The sequence below is a fragment of the Bos indicus genome, chromosome 15 (genome assembly GCF_029378745.1).
Source record: "Bos indicus isolate NIAB-ARS_2022 breed Sahiwal x Tharparkar chromosome 15, NIAB-ARS_B.indTharparkar_mat_pri_1.0, whole genome shotgun sequence".
NCBI classification, from domain to species: domain Eukaryota; kingdom Metazoa; phylum Chordata; class Mammalia; order Artiodactyla; family Bovidae; genus Bos; species Bos indicus.
Window position 1 is genome coordinate 81,757,293 of NC_091774.1, and position 14,651 is coordinate 81,771,943.

Genomic DNA, 14,651 nt, shown 5'->3' on the forward strand with positions numbered 1-14,651 from the left:
AAATGTACCCATTTTTATGGCTGAGTATTATTCCTTTGTATATATGTACCACAACTTCTTTATCCAGTCATCTGTTGATGGACATCTAGGTTGCGTCCGTGTCCTAGTTACTGTAAATAGCGCTATAATGAATGCTGGGGTACATGTGTCTTTTTCAACTATAGTTTTCTCAGGGTATATGCCAGTAGTGGGATGGTTGGATCGTACGGTAGTTCTTTCCCAGCTTTTTCAGGAATCTTCACACTGCCCTCATTGGTGGTGTATCAGTTTACATTTCCACCAGCAATGCCAGAGGACTCCCTTTCCTCCACACCCTCTCCAGCATTTATTGTTTGTAGACTTTTTGAAAATGGCCATGCTGACTGGTGGGCTTACCTGATAGTTCAATTGGTAAAGAATCGACCTGCAATGCAGGAGACCCCAGTTCAATTACTGGGTTGGGAAGATCTCCTGGAGAAGGGATAGGCTACCCACTCCAGTATTCTTGGGTTTCTCTTGTGGCTCAGATGGTAAAGAATCCACTTGCAATGCGGGAGACCTGGATTTGATCCCTGGTTTGGGAAGATCCCCTGGAGAAGGGAAAGGCTTCCCACTCCAGTATTCTGGCCTGCATAGCCCATGGGGTCACAAAGAGTCAGACATGACTGAGTGACTTTCACTTTCACTTTCATTCTGACCAGTGTGAGGTGATAACTCATTGTGGTTTCAATTTGCATTTCTCTAATAATTAGTAATATCGAGCATCTTTTCATGTGTTTATTAGCCAACTGTATGTCTTTGGAGAAATGTCAGCTTAGGTCTCCTGCCCATGTTTTGATTGGGTTGTTTGTTTTTCTGGTATTGAGTTGTATGAGCTTCCAAGCCCCTGGTTTTGATCCTATCAATGAATCACTACTTGTCCACTCTTGAAACCAGCCTGGACTTGCCTTGGAAGAAAAAGATTGTTTGCTATGACTCACAAAGAAACTCTATGCTGACATTAAGATGAAACACAGAAAGGGGATGATGGAGCGGTAAATGACTTAGGAGATGAGCTTTTTTTCATGGCAAAGGAATGGGGTCAAAGCAGTGGCACCAAGGGCCTTCCTTGCCTCATTCTTCCTGCCTCTTCTTTCTCATTTTTTTTTCCTCTTCCAAGCGGCTCTTCAGGTGGGCTGTAGGAACTGAAAGCTCCTGGTAGGAGTCAAGACTGTACGGGATGATTAGAAAAGCTGGGTCCTCGGGGAAATATGTGAGAAGCTCTTTGGATATATTTTCGGAAGCAGTGGAAATGTAAATTTGTATAATTTTCTGCAAAAACCCAAGGAGTTTTAGGCCTAACAGTAGAGCATAGACTTTGGAATCAGCTGAACTCAGGTCTGCCTTTATGAACAATATTTGACCTTAGATTTCTTGGACTCTCAGTTTTCTCATATATTAATAGGTCTAGCCTACTCATGGAATTGTTTTGAGGCTTAAATGAAATAATGTGTTCCAGGTGCCTCCCAGAATGCTTGGCACCATAATATACGTTCAATAAATATTAGCTATTAATTTCATTATTGGGCAAATGGCTTCTTCAGGCAGCAGGAGTGTTTCATGAAAGTCCTGAGCCTTACAGAGTCGTGACAACTGGTCTTTTTATCTTCTGCTGTCTACAAGTTGCAGATCCAAAGAGGGAGAGGTGAAATATATATGAATCCATAAGCCTTAATTAATATTCTCCCATTGAGTACCTTGCACTGTGCTAGGTTCAGTGGTGCATGAGATGAAATATGAGCATTGCTTCCTGCTTCAGAGAGCCTGTGGTTTATTTGGGAAAGCCAGAGACACAGCCAGATAACGACGGTGAGCGGAGTGTGTAGGAATGTAACTCCATGGGAATCATTCAGCTCTGTCCCGGGGACAAATATGCTCACATCCGTCTGCTGTCCTGGGAGTGGAGAGCTCGTGAACAAACAGGGGCTGGGGAGGAGACGGGTGTTGAATCAGAGTACACGTCACCGCAGCCTCCGAAGTGTTGTCTTTGGCCACTGCCTTAATTGGGGGCAGGAGAGATGTGGAGGACAGGCAAGGTCAGGCGCCAGCACACGACAGGCCAGGTCTTTCAGAGAAGCTTGCACGCGTGCGAGCTGAGTTCTTCAGTCGTGTCGGGCTCTTTGTGACCCCACGGACTGTCACCCACCAGGCTCTTCTGTCCATGGGGTTCTCCAGGCAAGAATACTGGACGGGGTTGCCATGCCCTCCCCCAGGGGATCTTCCTCACCCAGGGGTCAGACATGCATCTCTTGTGTCTCCTGAATTGGCAAGTGAGTTCTTTATCATTTGGGAATCCCTCAAAGAAGCTTAACTCCAAACACGTTTTGTACATAAGCAGGAGTCTGGAGGGATCTGAAATACCCCTTTACTCTGAGTCTGGCTCCTCACAAGCTAGCTTTGACTTCCAGTGGCCTTAAGAACAAGAAATCTGACCTACGTCTTGACCCCAAGGGCAGTACCTATTGGTCTAAGTTCACGTCTGACTCTGATTTCACTCACGATGCTGCCTTTCTTCACTTGCCCTGGGTTTTGAAAAATCTTATCCTTCTTCTCCTGGCATTTGGCCCTTGGCTCATCCTTGGTTAGGGTTCCTCTGCTCTCCAGGGTCTGGTTACTTGTCCTGGCTCTGTCCTGCTAGAGGGTTTAACCTACTGTCTTGAGACTTGAGTTTTGCTTTGGACTTTCAGGGAATGCATCCTTCTGAACGTGACTAGGATGATGGTGATAATGAAGCAAGCAAAGGAAGAGGACGGTCTCAGCCTGGCAATGTTGACACAGGTGAGCTGGGGGTTGGGCAGAGAGCCAGAGGCCACAGACGTGCTGATTAACGACTCTGGGCCCACAGAAGGGTGAAAGGAAGAGGTCATCTTGCATGACCGCATCTTGGTGCCAGCAGCCCACGTCCTTTTAATGCCCAGAGCGCATAATCCTAGAAGAAGTGGGGACACTGGTCTCCAGGCATCATCTACTACAAACCACGCTATCTGCAAAGCTTTCTGCCATGTATTTAATCTTTACACAACTGTCTTGTTTACAGATTACGCTAGATTGTATGTGGCAAAACCAGACTTGGACGCTGGTCCTGTGTTGATTCCATAACCCCTGTATCTACTGTGCCATCGTATGCTCTCCCAGATCTACAGTCTTCTGTCTCAGCATGTCTGGTTCAGGGGGAAAGAGAAAGACAGAAATTTGGGAGAGTAACTAGGTCACTCTAGTGACCTGGTCTAGGTAGGTCTAGGTTGCCTGTGATTTCTCAGGGACAGCTGGGCCTGGGAAACAGGCTGGCGTGGTAGAGTGAGGGGCTTGGACAGGCTGGACCCCTCAGTGTTTCCCAGGCCCGGAGTCTCTTCTCGTGGAGAGCTGTGGTTCTGTGGTGGTGCTCCCTGCCACCCTTGTCATACTGTGTTTTGTGACTTCATTAAACTTTCTTCCCTGGATAGAAATAATAAGGAAGGTAAAATTATAGAATAACACAGAGAAATTATTCAGTGTGAGGATGACTAATAACAGCTAACATGTGCTGAACGCTAATTAAGGGTCTGGCGCTGTTCTGAGCACTTTATAGACGTTAAATCTCCTTTCATCCTCACAGGCCACCTCCCGAGGTAGTTAATATTGACAGACTCATTTTTCAGGCCAAGAGACCAAGGTCATAGAGCTTTGTGTGACAGAGCTGGGATCCAGTCCTGGGTCTGGCTGTCTTCAAAGTCCGTCCTCTGAACCTCAAGAAGACACTGCCTCCCTAAGGAACAGTCAGAGTGAGACTGCCTCAGACGGCACAGGCTCGTAGGGACCAAGCCCGATGGAGCCTCTGCCGGGGACCGCAGTGTCTGGGGACCCAAGGCAGAATAATTCAAGGATGATCCCTTAAGGGTTATTTTGGTTATCTCTTGCTATATAAGAAAGCTCCCTGGCATGTAGTATCTTACAAATATGATGATCTGCTCTTTCTCACAGTTCTGGGGGTTAGGGGCTTGGGGCACATTGCTCTTCCCCTTCTCCTGGTACAGACGGAGGTCACTGCCTCAGCCGCACGAAGCTGGCAGCTGGGCTGTCCTGCCAGGCCGCGGCCTGACCCAGTGTCGGGGGCTCAGAGCTTCCTATGGGGCGCTTCCCTGCCGCTGGCTGGGCTGGCCCACAGCACGGTGGCAGCAGGGCGGGCTTCTGAGACGAGGAGCTGGAGACCAGCCGCCCTCTTGGGGCTTGGGACTGGCCCACGGTCACCCCTGCGGTTTGTTATTGGTCAAACAAGGCACGCGAGGAGCCGTCAGTAAAACGTATGCTGCTGGGACGTCCCTGGAGGACTCTGCGCTTCCAAGGCAGGCGGCACAGTTTTGATCCTCGGTCAGGGAACTAAGATCCTGCCTGCCTCACGGTGTCGCCAAAAAATACTACATTCCACACCTGGTGCCCAGCTAAACTTTAATTTCAGACAAGCAATCAATTTTGGCTTGTGTCCCATGCAATACTGAGGTACACTTAATCTGAAAAACTTTTCATTGTTGATCCGAAATTCAGTTTTAAGTGGGCATCTGTATTTTTATCTGCTAAATCTGGCAATCCTAGTCTCGAGACTAGAGCAGATTCCATGGGACGCAGGCCTCCCCTGACCCCAGGCTTGATGGGAGGAGGGCCCGGACTTTCAGAGAAGGAGGGAGCTAACAGTCTCCATCCTTGGAGACTCTTCGCTTATGTGTCCACAAAATACTTCCTAAGTAGTGCAGACAATGTAGCGGTTGGACATTCCCGGGTCTGTTTCAATCTTGATTCTGCAGCTTTTCAATGTGTGACCCCAGGCAAGTTATTTTACCCTTCTGTGACTCAGTTTTCTTATCCTAAGAATGGGGCTATCTGGAGTTTGTGCCTCGTGAGGGCTGTTGGTAGAATTTTGTGAGGAAATGGAGACACAGTGCCTCGTAGACAGAAGGTGTTTGATAAACATTGGCTGTAATTAAGGCAGGATTTTAAGTGAAGCTCTGGGTAACGTTTCAGTCCTACGGGGTCAGAGATGAGGGGGCAAAGGGGCCCCTGCTCCCACCCTTCACTGTCTCTTGGAGGATCACACCCAAGTTAAGCACAGTTTTTTCATTTAGTTTTTCTCTTTGGCTGCGCTGGGTGAGCACGGCAGCAGGTGGATGGTGCTGGCTCAGTTGCCTGTGGTGTGTGGGATCTTAGTGCCCCTAGCGGGGATTGAACCTGTGTCTGCTGGATGGGAAGGCGGATTTTTCACCCCTGGACCTTCAGGGAAGTCCCTCCAGCGCTGTCTCTAATACTGTCCTTGTGCTGGTGGAGTGGCCAGTGGGCCTGTTTCTTTCCTCAGGTTTGCCCCAGACACAACACACGTGTGATGCAAGTACGTTAGAAAATCCCCCCACGTCAGGGAATATTTGCACGGCTTTGTTACTTTCCCAGCCTTGTTTCTGAGCTTTGTGTTGCGCAGAGGATGCGTCCCCAGGAGAAACGTAAAGGGAAATAGCAGAGTTTACCGTGAAGCAAATATTGGGTTGCAGGAGCGAAGGCTGAGAAATTGGGCCTTTGAAGAAAAGCACTAGCAGGGTCCCTCCCACCTGAGCTTCAGATAAGAGGGAGGAACCTCCAGGCTCCTTGAAATGCAGGTGCCTCTGGAGCCTGAGAAAGAGTGCGGACCAGCTCGACTGCGTTCTGGAGGGATGCTCTGGCCCTTGTCACATCTGTGAGCAGCTGTCAGCCCCAGAGCAGATGGGCGATCAATGAGCCGGAGCCACTGATCTTGGGCAGATGCAGAACCGTGAGCTCATGTTGAGTTGGATTTAGCCGTGGATTACGCTGGTCACACTGAGTGACCGCTCTGGCTTCCCAAGGAGTCCCGCCATGGGCACCCGGGGACGGAGCAGCCAGGGCGGCCTCCCACCCTGGGGGTGAATGTCTGAGCCCAGCTCCTGTGCTGGGAGTCAGAAGGTGGAGAGAGGCATGAAGACAGAGGTGTCAGAGGGGACTGATGAGAAATCTGAAGGATCCTATCCCACCTGCTGGCCCTCAAGTCTGTCTCTGGCCTTCCTTGAGCACGACTTAAGAGCCTGCGGGTCTTGCTCACATCTTTTGTTTTACCGACGGCTTTGTAAATTCCGTGATTGGGTCATTTTTACAAAGAGTGGCAGTTTTGAGCTCTGAAGCGCTGCAAGTAGAACAGCACACTCTGCTGCATTCAATAGTAACCCCCGAGGAGAGCCACACTGCGCAAGCTCTGAGGTCCTGCTTCGAACGCAGCGTTTATGGGGCATAGGGCTTTCTGGGTGATACTGATTCTGGAGGGCTGGCCTTGAAACCTGTCTCTCAAATTATCAAACATCATATTTAACATGCATCTCAGAGTAGAAGAACGGGGTCTAAGGTTGACTGGTCCCCCTCCATGGAGCAAATTCAGCTTTCTAGGGCTTATCCATACCCTGACTGTGAGTCAGGCTTTTGGTGTTGCTGTTTGGTTGCTAAGTCATGTCTGACTCTTCGGGACCTCACGGGCTGTAGCCTGCTAGGCTCCTCTGTCCTGGAGTTTGCTCAGATTCGGGTCCACTGAGTCAGTGATGCTGTCCAAGCATCTCATCCTTTGCCACTCCCTTCTCCTTTGCCTTCGGTATTTCCCATCATTGGGCTCTTTTCCAATGAGTTGGCTCCAATGAGTCAGGCTTGCTTCCCATCTAACTCAGCTCCTTGGGACTGGCCAGTTTCTCTGAGGTTCCAGAGAGGGGAGGGATGAAACAGGGTGTGGGTGTGGCCACCGTTCAGTATCCTGTGGAGAAGGCAGGATGGCCACGCCCTAGTGGGATCCATGAATCTTCTGGAGGGGATCTAACCCTCTGCTCTCCTTGTGCTGCTGGCTGTCTCTGAGCAGCTCCAGCTGGAAACGCCCTCAGCCTGTCCTGAATTCTTTCTGCAAGGGAAGGCCCCTCATTTACCTCATTTTGGTTCCTTCCATCTTGCCCCAGGTTGTCCCTTGGGGTGGTGTCTTGAGAGCATCACACCCGGTGAGTGAAGCTGTCAGCCACTGGAGAGGTTGGGTTTCCCACTGAAGGCCCCGGTGCCAGGCCGACGCCCCACCTCACACAGTGCTCCTCCCGCGAAGACCGTTGCTGCTGCTGTTTAGTCTGAGTCATGTCCGACTCTTTGCGACCCCATGGACTGTAGCCCTCCAGGCTCCTCTGTCCTTGGGATTTCCCAGAAAAGAATGCTGGGGTGAGTTGCCATTTCCTTCTTCAGGAGATCTTCCTGATCCAGGGACCGAACCCATATCTCCTGCATTGGCAGTCAGATTCTTTGTCCCGAGTCACCTAGAAGCCCAGGAAGTCCTTCAGGGTTCAGTCAGTTCAGTTCAGTTCAGTTCATTTCAGTCACTCAGTCGTGTCTGACTCTTTGCAACCCCATGAATCGCAGCACACCAGGCCTCCCTGTCCATCACCAACTCCCAGAGTTCACTCAGACTCACATCCATTGAGTCAGTGATACCATCCAGCCATCTCATCCTCTGTTGTCCCCTTTTCCTCCTTCCCTCAATCCCTCCCAGCATCAGAGTCTTTTCCAATGAGTCAACTCTTCGCATGAGGTGGCCAAAGTACTGGAGTTTCAGCTTCAGCATCAGTCCTTCCAATAAACACCCAGAACTGATCTTTAGGATGGACTGGTTGGATCTCCTTGCAGTCCAAGGGATTCTCAAGAGTCTTCTCCAACACCACAGTTCAAAAGCATCAATTCTTTGGCGCTCAGCTTTCTTCACAGTCCAACTCTCACATCCATACAAGACCACTGGAAAAACCATAGCCTTGACTAGACGGACCTTTGTTGGCAAAGTAATGTCTCTGCTTTTGAATATGCTATCTAGGTTGGTCATAACTTTCCTTCCAAGGAGTAAGCGTCTTTGAATTTCATGGCTGCAGTCACCATCTGCAGTGATTTTGGAGCCCAGAAAAATAAAGTCTGACATTGTTTCCACTGTTTCCCCATATATTTCCCATGAAGTTAGTTTAAATGAATTTGAGACGCTTGAGAACATGATGAATGTCTAGGAGGTTCAAAGTGATTTATCCCCTTTCCATCTGTAAACAGGAGACTTTAGAGATCATCTTTGTTCCGCATAGACTAGACCTGAGGTCCTGCAAGGCCAACTTTTCTCAGGTGACAGAAGCGGTCATCGGTAACAGTAACCACTCATTCAACACTGGCTGTTGGCAGGGACCTTGATCCACTGTAGCCCAGCGCTTTGGCTGCCTGGTCGGGACCACAAACTATTCTTCATTTCAGCATTTATGGCTTGATCGGCCCCTAACTTTAGCTTCACTTCCACCCAATGGAAAGTTCTAGATCTTCAGGTACTCGGTGGGCTCTGGGTGCTCTGAAGAGGTGTAAAGAAAAATTCAATTCAAATGCTCTTGAGAGAGGTAACACTTTGACTGAATTTCCAGTCTTCCAGCAGACTTAGGTGAAGGCAGAGGAGAGAGCTGGGCTGCGTTTGCAGAGGGCAGGGAGTGTGGGGCTGTAGGAGCTGGATGCCTGTTCTCCCTGGCCGACATTGCTGTGCTGTCAGCTGCTCCTGCACTCAGGCCTCTGCCTGTCTTTCCCCCGTGCTTCTTCCGATTCTCACCAGTCAAATTTCTGGGGAACCTGTTTACTCCTTAGCCTGTGACCTGGTTGCCTAGGGCTTTGAGGCAACCTTCGCTCAGCAACTGGTGAAGTTAGGAGGCAGAGTCTGGGATTACAGGGCAGTGAGGAGGGGCTGGCACCCCTCTCTCGCTTCCCTGGTCCCCTGTGGGTCCTTGCCCAAAGGTAAATTATCATTCAAAGAAAAGTTTCTCGTTAAGCGAATGGCTTATTTTCATGGAACGATTGCAGCCCCTAACCTCCTGAGTCTGAGATGGTAGGAGACTGGCTGGAGCTTGCTCTCTTCTTAGTTTATGTGATGGTTAATTTTATGTGTCAATTTGGCCAAGCAAAAGAATGCTCGAGAGCTCATAAAATGTTTCTGGGCATCTGTGAAGGGTTTCTGGAAGAGATCAGCTTTATAATTGGGGACTGAGTGAAGAAGATGACCCTCACCAGCATGGGTGGGCATCAGCCAGTCATTTGAGGGCCTGATTAGACCAAAAAGGCCAAGAAGGGGCGACTCGGCTGTTTTGGTTGGAGCTGGAAGTTCTGTTCTCAGACATTGATTTTCCTGGTTCCTGAGCCTTCAGATTCCCACCATGGCTTTCATCAGTGGGCCCTGGCTTTTAGATTTTTGTATTCAGACTAAATTACAGCACTGTCTTCTCCTACTTCTCCAGCTTGCAGATGGCAGATTGTGGATCTCAGCTTTCATAATTGCATGAGCCAACTCTTATAATAAATCTCCATTTTTATGTCTCTGTATATATCCAGTTGGTTCTGCTTCTCTGGAGAAGCCTATACAGTATGTTAAGAAAAATGATCTCAAGCTTGTACATAAAGCAGGGAGATGATTCCAACATGATTACTAGGCATTGATCAGTAGGTTCACCTGGGATTAACAAGTTTTTTAGGAAAACATTCCACTTTGGCATCTGTGAATTTACAGGTGAACGCTTTGTCTGGGAGAGGTGCAATCTCTTCGGCTTCTTCACAGGGCTGAAGCCTAGCGCTGTGTCCCGCAATGCAACCTGCCTAAGTTTGCCCTTTCCCCCTCCCTATCAGAACCTAAAATGGTCAGAGTTTGTTTTCCCCCATTTCCTCATTTATATTATCCACATTCCTGATCCCAAGCTTTTCCCGCTGTCCCTGAATGAGTCATAAACTGAAGTCATTCAGTGGATTAAGGAACTCGGACTGAGGTGAGCCGGCAAAGCACAACACACACTCACAGCCCTTTCCTGCCGCTTCCAGCGCCCCAGGAATGTTCTCAGGAGTGTGGGGACACCCCCACGCTGGACTGGGGTTCACGCTAATTCCATTTGAATCCTCCAAAGATACGGAGCCTCAGCTGACATCTGGGTTTCACAGTAAATTGCACCTCTTTTTCGTTCTCTTAAATCAGTAAGACTGATGTGTGTTTCAATAAAATAAGGGTTTTATCTAAAAACATACAGATAGTTTCTAATTGAAAAAAGTTATATGGTCTTTCGGTCTGTAATATTGCTTCATTGGTCATTTACATAGAAACGATAGCTCACTACTGCTTTAGAGCAGGTTTTAGTCCAAGGCTAATTAGAGATTTCTGTACTGGGGCCTCCATTCTCTGCTGCATGTCGAGTGACTACTCTCCTCCGTCTGTAGTTGAACACCACGTGGATTATTACTTCAGTAGCGTTTATTCAGAAGGGCAACATACCTTGTAGAGCCTTACGGGGAAGGTCGCTTTGGTTGAAATATGCCGTTTTCACTGTTTGGCATTCAATGAACCTTTCTATATTTGAGAACTCTCAAAACAAGAAGCAGATAGAGTCTAGCTCCACCTTTTACCTCCCGGGGGCCTGTAAGATAGAAGTACGGATGGAGGAGATGAGCATCTGTGTGCTATCTATGCTGAATGTGGTTAATACATCAAGAGATATAGAATAGGCCAAGAAAGGCAGGATTGCATTTTTTTTTCCTTCCAGATTGAGTTGGTGTAGTGTATTCTTGGTTACCAGAATACTTAGAGCTTTGGGGCTTTGAGACGGTTAATATTCATGGTGTGTATGACAGCACGATATGGGACTGCGTGATCTTAATAACGTGAATATGGTACACAGTGGAGAAAATGCACAGATGACACCCAGCAGGGCGTGTCAGATGGTCAACTGCTTGTGATTATGAACGACTGTATTTTGCTTCTGTGCTTTTTGCTTTCCTATTATGCACATATTAACTTTTAAGAAACAAATGTTAAAAACCTTCAAAAAAGAGATATAGAATAGCTATGCTGCCAGACAGGTGAATGCTGCTTAGGACCTGAGCCTCGAGGAAGTGATGAGAGGTCTAGGATCAGCAGGAGATGACATGCAGTTGGATGCTGTAGAGGGTGGTGTGGTGGCCAGAGCAGGTGGCTCTGTCCAGCGCTGAGTGGTGCTGAAAGCTCAGGGCAGTAATGCCAGCCGCAGCCCTGGAGAACGCACAGAGGTGAAGCTCCTTATGTGGCATCCTACACAGACCACCCTGTGGCAGGGGCTTAGCTGTGTCTTGCTGCTCTTGGTTCTTGTCCCGGCTGGGTTCTCTAGGCTTCTCTTCTATGCTATGGTCTTCTGGAGGCCTCTCTAACAAATTCGCTTTCTGCTTAGGTTAAGGACCCTAAGTAGTACAGCAGCCTTGACATCTTTATTCCGTAGGCTGTAGACCGGCGGGTTCAGCATGGGGATCATGATGGTGTAGAACACAGAGAGGATCTTGTTGTAGGCTGACACACTTTCCGGGTTGGGTTGCACATACACAAGGAACACAGACCCATAGAAAAGGCAGAGGGCAGTGAGGTGGGAGGCACAGGTGGAGAAGGCCTTGCGCTGGGCCTCCAGTGACCTCATCCCACAGATGGTGACCAGGATGTAGGCATAAGAGACCAAGATGACTGAGACTGTGGGGACGGTGGTCAAGGCGGAAAAGATGAGCAGAATGACGTTGGCCACAGTGGTGTCTGAGCAGGCCAGTTGGAGCACAGGGGGGATGTCACAGAAGTAATGGTCAATGACGTTGGGACCACAGTAGGGCAAGCTGAAGACATTCCCTGTCTGCACTGCTGAAATGAATCCCCCCACAGCATAGGTGAGCCCCACCAGCTGGACACACAAACGCTTGGACATGATGCTGTGGTACAGGAGAGGGTGGCAGATGGCCACAAATCGGTCATAAGCCATGATGGACAAGAGCACACACTCCCCAGAGCCATGGAGGGTCATGAGGGCCATCTGGACCACACAGCCCTCGAAGGAGATGGACTGGTCAACAGTGAGGAAGCTGATCAGCAGCCTGGGGGTGAACAAGGAGGAATTGCAGACGTCAAGGAAGGAAAGCACACTCAGGAGGAAGTACATGGGGGTGTGGAGGGTGCTGCTGGCTCGGATGACATCTATGAGGCCCAGGTTGCCCACCAGAGTCACCAGGTAGATCAGCAGGAAGGTGGCAAAGAGGAGCTGCTTTTGGTCTGCCCGGTCTGTGAGCCCCAGCAGGATGAATCTGGGCACTGTGCTGTGGTTCTGTCCCGAGGCCATTCCAGTGGGGTGTTTCCTACATGGCAAAGAAGAAGAGAAACAAGGACGCTAACTCTCTCATCCAAGGGGTATACTTCAATATCTGTGTGCCCAGTTGCTCAGTGATGTCCATCTCTTTTCGATCCCATGGACTGTGGACCACCAGGCTCTTCTGTCCACAGGATTTCCCTGGCAAGAATACTGAAATAGCTTGCCATTACCAACTCCATGGGCTCTTCCTGACCCAGGGATCAAACCCTTGTCTCTTGTACCTCATCCATTGACAGGAGGGTTCTTTACCACTGCACCATCTGGGAAGCCAGTAGCCTTTAATATCTCCTACTAACCTCACCACAGAGCTGCCAGAACTTACACAGGACTGGGAAAGAGACTCTTGGAGGGCACAAATAGAACCTTGAGCAATAGGACCCAGGAGAAAGGAGCAGCGACCCCACAAGAGACTGACCCAGACTTGCCTGTGAGTGTCCAGGAATCTGCAGAGGAGGCGTGGGTTGACAGTGGCCTGCTGCGGGGTTGGGGGCACTGAGTGTAGCAGTGCATGCTTGGGATCTTTGGAAGGGGGTCACCTTTATCTTCATTACCTCCACCATAGTTTGCCCCAGGTAAATAGCAGGGAGGGAACACAGCTCCACCCATCAACAGAAAGTGAAGTGAAGTTGAAAGTGAGGTTGCTCAGTTGTGTTGGAGGACTGTGGACTGTGACCCTGTGCACTGTAGCCACCAGGCTCCTCTGTCCATGGGATTTTCCAGGCAAGAATACTGGAGTGGGTTGCCATTGCCTTCTCCAGGGGATCTTCCCCACCCAGGGATCAAAGCCAGGTCTCCCTATTTGCAGGCAGATATTTTACCATCTAAGCCACCAGGGAAAAACTGGATTAAAGATTTACTGAACATGCCCCCACCCATCAGAACAAGACCCAGTTTTCCCCTCAGTCAGTCTCTCCCATCAGGAAGCTTCCATAAGCCTCTTATCCTTCTCCATCAGAGGGCAGACAGAATGGATACCACAATCACAGAAAACTAGCCAATCTGATCACATGGACCACAGCCTTGTCTAACTCAATGAACCTATGAGCCATGCCATGTGGGGCCACCCAAGATGGACAGGTCATGGTGAAGAGTTCTGCCAAAGTGTGGTCCACTGGAGAAGGGAATGGCAAACCACTTCAGTATTCTTGATTTGAGAACCCCATGAACAGTGTGAAAAGGCAAAAAGATAGGACACTGAAAGAGGAACTCCCCAGGTTGGTAGGTGCCCAATATGCTACTGGAGATCAGTGGAGAAATAACTCCAGAAAGAATGAAGAGACAGAGCCAAAGCAAAAAGAACACCCAGTTGCAGATGTGACTGGTGATAGAAGCAAGGTCCGATGCTGTAAAGAGCAATATTGCATAGGAACCTGGAATGTTAGGTCCGTGAATCAAGGCAAATTGGAAGTGGTCAAACAGGAGATGGCAAGAGTGAACGTCGACATTCTAGGAATCAGTGAACTAAAATGGACTGGAATGGGTGAATTTAACTCAGATGACCATTATATCCAAATAGGAAAAGGAGTATGTCAAGGCTGTATATTGTCACCCTGCTTATTTAACTTATATGCAGAGTACATCATGAGAAACGCTGGGCTGGAAGAAACACAAGCTGGAATCAAGATTGCTGGGAGAAATATCAATAACCTCAGATATGCAGATGACACCACCCTTATGGCAGAAAGTGAAGAGGAACTAAAAAGCCTCTTGATGAAAAGTGAAAGTGGAGAGTGAAAAAGTTGGCTTAAAGCTCAACATTCAGAAAACGAAGATCATGGCATCCGGTCCCATCACTTCATGGCAAATAGATGGGGAAACAGGGGAAATGGTGTCAGACTTTATTTTTTTGGGCTCCAAAATCACTGCAGATGGTGACTGCAGCCATGAAATTAAAAGATGCTTACTCCTTTGAAGGAAAATTATGACCAACCTAGACACTATATTAAAAAGCAGAGACATTACTTTGCCAACAAAGGTCTGTCTAGTCAAGACTGTGGTTTTTCCAGTGGTCATGCATGGATGTGAGAGTTGGACTATAGAGAAAGCTGAGAGCCAAAGAATGATGCTTTTGACTGTGGTGTTGGAGAGGACTCTTGAGAGTCCCTTGGACTGCAAGGAAATCCAACTAGTCCATACTAAAGGAAATCGGTCCTGAATATTCACTGGAAGGAGTGATGCTGAAGCTGAAACTCCCATACTTTGGCCACCTGATGTGAAGAGCTGACTCAATGGAAAACTGACTCTTTGGAGAAGACCCTGATGCTGGGAAAGATTGGGGGCAGGAGGAGAAGGGGACGACAGAGGATGAGATGGTTGATGGCATCACCGACTCAATGGCCATGAGTTTGAGTAAACTCCGGGAGGTGGTGATGGACAGGGAGGCCTGGTGTGCTGCAGTCCATGGGGTCACAAAGATTTGGACACGACTGAGTGACTGAA

General features: G+C 48.8%; 1 protein-coding gene across 3 annotated transcripts in view; it reads left to right on the forward strand.

Moving 5' to 3' along the window:
* The window catches only part of OR6Q1 (olfactory receptor family 6 subfamily Q member 1), an 83,743-nt gene that overhangs the window by 17,164 nt on the left and 51,928 nt on the right, over window positions 1–14,651 (forward strand). For all 3 annotated transcript variants that reach the window (XR_002182405.2, XM_070804308.1, XM_070804307.1), the window contains one exon: window positions 2,706–2,796. The gene's annotated coding sequence lies outside the window, so the exon portion shown is untranslated. The remainder of the gene's footprint in view (window positions 1–2,705; window positions 2,797–14,651) is intronic.